The 8,860-nt window shown below is 42.4% G+C and overlaps 1 pseudogene across 1 annotated transcript; it reads right to left on the bottom strand.

Moving 5' to 3' along the window:
• Positions 1-5,199: 5,199 nt before the first annotated feature.
• Positions 5,200-7,536, bottom strand: LOC116556596 (annotated as a pseudogene). The gene is made up of 2 exons (XR_004271093.1): positions 7,494-7,536; positions 5,200-6,486 (listed from the first exon to the last, which is right to left on the bottom strand). The product of XR_004271093.1 is annotated as a ubiquitin-associated domain-containing protein 1 pseudogene (transcript).
• Positions 7,537-8,860: the final 1,324 nt, after the last annotated feature.

Genomic DNA, 8,860 nt, shown 5'->3' with positions numbered 1-8,860 from the left:
GTAAAGGAATCTGATTGGCCCACCCTAGTTCAATCAGCTGTGGGTAGGTGGGCAGGGCCAGGAACCTGTCACTCAGAGAAGCAGCATGAGCGTGTCAGCTTTGGGATGTCAGAAAACCTGCCAAAGAGCCTCAGGGCTCTTCCTCCTCTCAGCAGGCAGAGTACATCAAGTTAATTTCCTCAGGAGTGCATTCTGATTAGAATATGCTATAATTAATTTCTGATGCCTGGAGAGACTGGATTAACTATCATGTTTATCCAAATCTCTTACAACCATTACATAGCAAAAAAAAAAAAAATCTTTTGGGTTAGTACTTCAAAAGATACACAAAACCCTTCAATCCACTCACCACCGCACCACTCATACACCATATCCCCATCCTCCTTCCTGTCTGCCACTTCCCCTCCATCAGAGATAACTGTAAACACAGAGAACATGCTATTGGCCCAATAGCAAAGAGAATAATACTACCTTCCCCTAACTTTATGCAAAAGGATGTTGTTGACAATGACTATATTACGTACTATTTGTTGAGTAATTTGAGTTTCTCAGACAGTCACTGTATAAATACAAGATACTATTACTATTATTACCATGTTTAATATTTGTTTAATAGTAGGAAAGTTTTTTACAGTCTTGGCTGTAAACTACAGCTATAAATTTTTCCCATAGTCTTTAAGGCTGTTCCAGAGGCTTTGAACAATGATACTAAAGTAACAGTTCAAGCACATCACCGTGCCTAATGAATAACAGCGCTCTTGATTAATGGTACTTGTTCAACATCACACTGACAGAAGTATGACGTGTAAAAAAAATGGAGTTTCTGCCTACTGTGATTTTTTTTCTCCATTTTTTTTAAAGAAAACAGGCATCATAAGAGCTGAATTTTTTTACAGCTGGAAGTTTTTTTATTACCTATTCATCTATTCAACTACTGCTGTATTTTTTTATTTGACAAGTACTGTGCTTTTGTCTCATGCTGGTGCTTGCTATCATTATATAGCGTCACTCAAGAAATCTGCTATAGGATCTGCTAAGCATCTCTGCAATCAGAAAGCCCTCTACTAGCCTAGTACTAGACCTCTGCCCGGGGTAGAAAAAAAGAGAGGTTGGGGGAGGGAAGGAGGATGAACTTTGCTGAAAGGTACACACTGGTCACAGCTGACAAGAAACAACCAGGTGCTGAGAATATCTATCATGAAGCCATTGGTGAATTGCAGGTGACTAGAGGCATACTTCACGGTGCTGTTATCAGAGTTTATGTATTTTACTAACCTTATTTCATTGGGTTGAAGCTATAAGTTTTATGAGCCCCCCAATCCTATACTAGTTGGAGATAAATTCCTCCTCAGCTATATATCAGAGAATGACACTGGTTGTTGGCCCATCTCTCTGGGCAAATTCACTGCCTGTATTTCTTCTTTCTCTTTTGTCCCGGGGCTAGGGTGCAGTGCAGGGTTGTTTCTGTATGACATGACATGCCATGAAGGAAATGCCTTGCAGTTCAAGGTGAGGGAGGCAGGGCAACCTGAGTACCAGCTTTAGCCTCCTGTTACAACCCTATCTTGTAAATTGTTCAGTCTCATGGCGACTTGAATGGTTAGCAATGTTGTCAGCTATCTCTGCATGCCAGCGTTTCTCTCTCCTGGCAGGAACATCTGGAACCCAGACTTCACAAACAGTAATAATAACCCTCCTTTAGCTTTCCCATTTTTGCAGTTGTTATTATGTCATCATGGTAAATGCCCATAATTGACCCCCACAATGAAATGTTGCCAACATTCATTTGAATAGCAACTGCAATCTCACAGGCTAGCAGGCATGTGCTTTGCAAATAAAAATTTTGCTGAATAGCTGAAATCTCAGGTTCGTTTGGGGACCTGAGTACTTCTGAATTATAATGAAAAATGATTTGTTTCTGAAACAGAGCAGTGCTGCATATAGGAACCGAAACAGGAGATTAGGGGTAAGTAAGTATTAGAAGGGTATTTCCAGGATTTGCAAGAGCCCTTATGTCTTTGGGGGCTGATTTAGATATGGAGTGATGAGTCATGAGATGCCACCTGAGCACAAAGTTCTTGTAATTGTATTTCTCACCTAAAGGGCGCACAAAATACACACACACTCACACATTCACGTACACAAAATTCTGGCTTCACTGCCATCCCAAAGTTAGCATATACCTTTCCAGACATTTTCCAGAGCTAGCGTGCAATGAAGACATAACAAAATAGTGAAAAATGAAATGACAGGCTGAGTGGGGTGGCTCACCTGTAATCCCAGCACTTTGGGAGGTGGAGGTGGGCAGATCACTTGAGGTTGGGAGTTCGAGATCAGCGTGACCAACATGGAGAAATCCTATCTCTACTAAAAATACAAAATTAACAGGGCATGGTGGTGCATGCCTGTACTCCCAGCTACTTGGGAGGCTGAGGCAGAAGAACCGTTTGAACCTGGGAGGCAAAGATTGCGGTGAGCTGAGATTATGGCACTGCACTCCAGCCTGGGCAACAAGAGCAAAACTCCATCTCAAAAAAAAAAAAAAAAAGAAAGAAATTATAATGCAAAAATTCACATCAGTACTCTGGCTCTAAGTGTACATTTTAACATTGTGCTCAGGAGGCAATTTCAGTTAAATTAGTATTGATGATTTTTGACTGATTTGGTTGAGAAACCAGGACCAGTTCAAGATGTTTGTTTCAATAAATGAATGAATGGGTGAATGAATTAATTAAATCTATTTTCTTCTATTTCTTGAGGAATCTATTTTATCACAAAATGCGGTTTTTATTATAACTTTTTTTCAAACTAGGCTTGTTACCCTAAAATAAAACACAATCTAACACAGAAGGCAGGGATCTTGAAATTAGCTTTACATAGATTTATATTATCTAAATAAACCTTCTTGATTCAGTCATTATTATCCTGATCTAGTTAAAATCACTCGCACAGGATTTGAAACCTGCTCAAAGTCTTCTCTTAATCTCCCCTCATGTTTCAGAAACAAGCTTCTCTCCAGTTCTGTCCTGTGCTTAATGAGAGAGCCTTTGGGAAGAATAACCAACAATCCCAGGTCATTGTTGGCATAGAAATTAAGGGAGATCAGAAATGTCTCATCATATAAAGAAAATAATGGAAATTATTCAGCTAATGATTCTCAAATTATAGGGAAATTGAGAAAGAATCTTGCCTAAAACGTCACTAGCATTTTTGATAAACTATTTACAAGAGTAGGTTTCTTGTGGCACAAAGAGGGATGTCTCCAGGATGACTTAAAACAACTACTTCCACCTTTCTGAAACTTCTCCTTATCTCCTGTTTTGCCTGTTGACCAGTGGCTCCATCTGGTCAATGGCCCCTCAGGGTGGGTCAAAGCCCCACAGTATTTGCCACTCCTTCCCTATCCTCCACCCAACCATGTAATTATATTTGCTCCCTTAGTCCTAGCTCTCTCAATACAATCAAAATTCCCCATTATATCAGTGTGGCAAACCTAGCTAGTACCAGAAAGCTCATTAGATGAATGCTTTTTTTTTCCACTGGGCTTTGGATAGCTGTAATTCTTCTAATAAAGATTTTTAATTTTATAAAGGGATTTATTAACCCAGTTGAATCTCTTACTTGTTAAAAGAATGATCAGAGATATTTTGTTTAGGGAGGACTTGTCAACAGGACATTCCCCTGATTCTACTCTAGCATGCTAAAGTCAGCAACTTGATACCCTATATCTGAAAAGTTCTCTGACTTGGATTGAATTTCAAAGTCCAAATTAAAGTATCTTAATCTTCTTTTCAGTTTTATTCCAAGGCTAGCTAAAAACAAACTAAGAATAAAGGCAGAAGCATATAACTTTTTCTAAATTGCCTTTATTGTTTTACTCTTTCTTTTCTTATTTCTACCAGAACAGAAAGGAGCTGGGAAAGGAGAGGCTAAGGGGCAGACAGCTACTGATTGTTGATCATGCAAGGCCTGGAGTGTATCCAGCTGGACTGGTCGTCGTTGTGAGTCATGGAGGTGCTCTTCATAGAATTTGCAAGTAGAGAGGTGTATGTAAAGGCGCTTTTGTTTATACTGAATTTTTGAAGTTTGTGGGTTCTACTATTGACTCAGTTTTACATATTTTGATCAGGGAAGTCTTTAGCCAGCAACATGAGATTTTAGTGGGGACACAGCCAAACCATACCATTCTATGCCAGTTCCTCTCAAATGTCATGTCCTCACATTTGAAAACCAATCATACCTTTCCAACAGTCCTGCAAAGTCTTAATTCATTTCAGCATTAACTCAAAAGTCCATAGTCCAAAGTCTTATCTGAGACAAGGCAACCTCATAGGCTTTTGCCTATGAGCCTGTAGAATCAAAAGCAAGTTAGTTACTTCCTAGATATGATGGAGGTACAGGCATTGTGTAAATACAGCCATTCCAAATGGGAGAAATTGGCCAAAACAAAGAGGCTCCATGCAAGTCTGAAATCTAGCAGGGAAGTCAAATCTTATAGCTCCAAAATGATCTCCTTTGACTCCATATCTCACATCCAGGTCATCACGCTGATGCAAGAGGCTAGTTCTCATGGCCTTGGGCAGCTCTGTTCCTGTAGCTTTGCAGGGTACAGCCTCCCTCCCAGCTGCTTTGACAAGCTGGTGTCGCATGCCTGTGGCTTTTCCAGGTGCAGGGTGCAAGCTATTGGTGAATCTACCATTCTGGGGTGTGGAGGATGGGAGCCCTCTTCTCATAGCTCCACTAGGCAGTAACCCAGTAGGGACTTGGTGTGGGACATCTGACTTCACATTTCTCTTCCTCACTGCCTTAGCAGAGGTTTTCCACGAGAGCCCTGCTTCTGCAGCAAACTTCTGCATGGACATTCCGGCATTTCCATACATCATCTGAAATCTAGGCAGAGGTTCCCAAACTCCAATTCTTGACTTCTGTGCACTGGCAGCCTCAACACCATGTGGAAGCTGCCAAGGCTTGAGGCTTGCACCTTCTGAAGCCCTAGCCTGAGGTATATGTTGGCCCCTTCAGCCATGGCTGGAGTGACTGGGACACAGGGCACCAAGTAAGTCCCTATACCGCACACAGCATGGGGACCCTGGGCCTGGCCCACAAAACCACTTTTTCCTTCTAGGTCGGTGGGCCTGTGATGGGAGGAGATGCCATGAAGGCCTCTGTCTTTTTTTTTTTTTTTTTTTCTCTTTTTTTGAAAAGGGACTTTATTTATTAAAGAAAAGTCATTCGTGAGTGACTAAATTAGCATGCTTAACATTAACACTCTGAGTTGAAACCTGTCTCCGTTAAATAACACGTGGACTCTCCAAGCAAATGTCTAGAGGGCAGTTCAAGTAGCAACTCAAGAGCCCAGAGGAGCACGGGAGGAAGCCATTACTCCACTTCCTGGGGCCACAACCACTTTTTTGTAAACACCTGTCAGATGCTAAAAATACGGCCTTACGCACTACAGTCACCGACGTTTATAAGCAATCAGATCAGAGAGCAGGAGCAGCCACAGCGCCTCCAACAGTCCAGGGCTGAGGAGCTGAAGTGAGTTTCCTGCCGAGGTCCGCTCTGTCCGGTCTTGGGCTGCGCCGGGCGCTGCTGTGGCCAGACAGCCGAGTGGAGCAGCGCCACCTACATGAGATTTAGCGTCTGGGAGATTCTAGAGATCTGCAGCATGACGGACCCGTTTCTGGATCATTCACCCACTGGGTGCTGTTCAATGGGTTCTCCAGCATGTCTTCAAATGCTAGGAATGTTTTCGGGTTGGGTCAGGCCCAGCTATACCACTGGGTTATCCAGGATGGCCTGAGAGGACTGTCGGGGTCGATGCCCTTGTCCAGCTCCTCTGGGGAGGGCTTCCGGTCCCCCAGCAGCCACTGACTCGCAGCGTTCTGCTGGTTGTTGTTCACTCTGAGGGAGTATATCACCTCCTTGTCGAACCCCATCTCCATCAGGGAAACGATGGCCCAAGCATCGGCGGAAACTCCCTTTTCCTCCAGATCCTCTTGAAGATTTCCGTTAGCTCATCTCTGGCCTCCTCGGCAGTGGTGCTGGCTCCTGCGGCAGCCTCGGAGATGGCTGCTGCGGCTGCTGAAGCCCCCTGAGCCCCTGGGGGAGCTTGGCCTGGAAGAGGCGTGTCTGTGGTTGGATCTTCTCCGAGTTCTGTTAGCCACTCCATGGCCTGAGGCACCGACAGGTGGTTCAGCTGAAGGGCCCTGATGGCCCTGGTCTCGGGAAAGCCCATCTCCGTGAGCTGCCACAGGGCAGCCTCATCCACACGCTCATCCTCCTTCTCGTCCAGCATAGCATTCGCCTTCTTAAACAATTCCACCGCATCAGGGTCCAGTGCTAACAGCTTCTGCGCCACCTCGATGAAAGACACCAGTATCTTCCAGAGTTCTGTCTGGAAGTCTCTCATGTTGGTCTGGACCACAGCCCAGTCCATGTTGTGGGAGGGCAGGTTGGCAGTGACCTGGAGGATGGCATCTTTATCTCAGCCATCTTGGTAAGTGGTGCTGAAGCATCTTTTTTATCAATAATAGGACATCTTGGTCCTGGATGTCATGCCAAGACAAGGTATCCCATTGTCTTGGGGATTAACACTGTGTTCATTGTTAGTTATGCAAATTTCTACAGCCAGCTTGAATTTCTTCTCAGAAAATGAGATTTTCTTTTATATTGCATTCTTGAGCTGCACATTTTCTAAACTTGTATGCTCTGCTTCGCTTATAAAACTGAATGCCTTTAACAGCACCCAAGTTAACTCTTGAATGCTTTGCTGCTTAGAAATTTCTCCCACCAGTTACTCTAAATCATCTCTCTCAGGTGCAAAGCTTACAAATCTGTAGGGAGGGGCAAAATGCTCCCAGTCTCTTTGCTAAATTATAACAAGTAACTTTTGCTCCAGTTCCAAAAAAGTTCCATATCCCCATTTGAGACCACCTCAGTCTGGATTTCATTGTCCATATCACTATCAGGCTTTTGGTCAAAGTCATTAAACAAGTCCTTAGGGAGTTCCAAACTTTCCCACATTTTCTTGTCTTCTTCTGAGCCCTCCAAACTGCTCCAACCCCTGCCTGTTACCCAGCTCCAGAGTCACTTCCACATTTTGGGGTATCAACAGCAGTGTCCCACCCTCCTGGTACCAATTTACTGTATTGGTCCATTGTCACGCTGCTGATAAAGACATACCAGAGATTGGGCAGTTTACAAATGAAAGAGGTTTATTGGATTCTAATTCCACATGGCTGGGAGGCCTCACAATCACAGTGGAAGGCGAAAGGCATGTCTCACATGGTGGCAGACAAGAGAAGAGAGGTTGTGCAGAGAAACTCCCATTTTTAAAACCATCAGATCTTGTGAGACTTATTCACTATCACCAGAACAGCATGAGAAAGTCCTGCCGCCATGATTCAATTATCTCTCATCACGTGCCTCCCACAACATATGGGAATTCAAGATGAGATTTGAATGGGGATTAACCAAACCATATCACTCACCATCTGCATTCATTGCTGCTCCCCATATTTGTTCTGGATGCATGTGTCTTATGGCATACTTAAACTTCTCTCTCTTACAGGCATTTCGGTTACCCTTGAGTGGGACGGGCTGGGTTTTTCATATATAACGTGATGAATCCTTACTGATTCTGGTAGATTATGTTGAATATTGTTTGAAGATAAAGAGATAGAATTGATTAGTGGATTGCATTTGGGATGTGGGAAAAAATAATCAAAGATGATTATAAGGGTTCTAAGCTGAAAGGGGAAAGGATAGATGGGGAAGACTTGGAAAAGCAGAAGTGAAAGGGGAAGGTCAGTTGTCCAGTCTTGGAAAATTACCTTAGATCTTTCAATGTCACAATAAACTGAGCCCTTGATTCAACTGCCCAGATACATTTTCAACTCTCCAGCAAAAGGGATTTGATACAACGATATTCAACATAGTAATAATAGTAGCTAACTCTTACAGATTATTTATGAAGTTCCAGGCACTATTTTAGACACTTAAGTAAGTTCCCAGCTGAAACATATAGAAGTGCCAATCTTCCTAGGTTTCAGCTAATGAGATATAAGTGGAGATGATGTGTATAAATTCTGGATCATTGCTAACTTGAAGCCAAATTGGCTGTCCTGAATTTTGGCTCTTATTTCCATGAATAAGACTGTTTCTAAGCCAATAATGCAAATCTCAACTTTGCAAATTATGATGGAGGCGCATGATGAAAGGATTCCACCATCCTAAAAGGTTACAGAGAAAATATACACCACCATTCTAGACTAGCCTGTCATATTAGATATAACTAAACATCTAATTGTTCAAGGTAGTTTGGTCTCCTTTTTAATAGAAATACAACAATTTATGCTAATTAATAGATGCAGTTTTCTGAGGTAAAATGATAGTAACATTAGCCAGGCACAAGTAGATTTTACATTTTTATATACTTTTTAAAATAATTATAAGAGAGTAAATTCCTATATTAAATCTGGGCAGCTGTTTTCCAGTCAGAACCTCACTCCATTCCCCTGCCCTCACTCCCACCCAAGCTGTTAAGAACGGTGATATTCAAGACCTGGTAAATGATCAGATGTACACATTATGTTTCCAACACATTTAATTATTATCACTATTAAGCACTGTTTTATTATTGAATTTCTAGAGCAAAGCCATATTTCCCAAATTTTCCACTAATTCTCAATATCTTGCCCCAACTATGAAAAGTAAACCATAGTTTTCTACTCAGCTCTTATATCATTCACCAAAAGGGTATGGAAATTTTTGCTTCATTAGACACTTTAAGCTTTCTCTTTGTTCCTCCTGTTCTGTGCTCCAAAGAACAACCTGTAATAATTTGCTCCCACTTCAC

Source organism: Sapajus apella, unplaced genomic scaffold (assembly GCF_009761245.1).
Source record: "Sapajus apella isolate SASKATOON/1434 unplaced genomic scaffold, GSC_monkey_1.0 scaffold1, whole genome shotgun sequence".
NCBI lineage: Eukaryota > Metazoa > Chordata > Mammalia > Primates > Cebidae > Sapajus > Sapajus apella.
The sequence above is the reverse complement of the archived record's forward strand: the minus strand, read 5'-3'. Positions and strand labels throughout refer to the sequence as shown.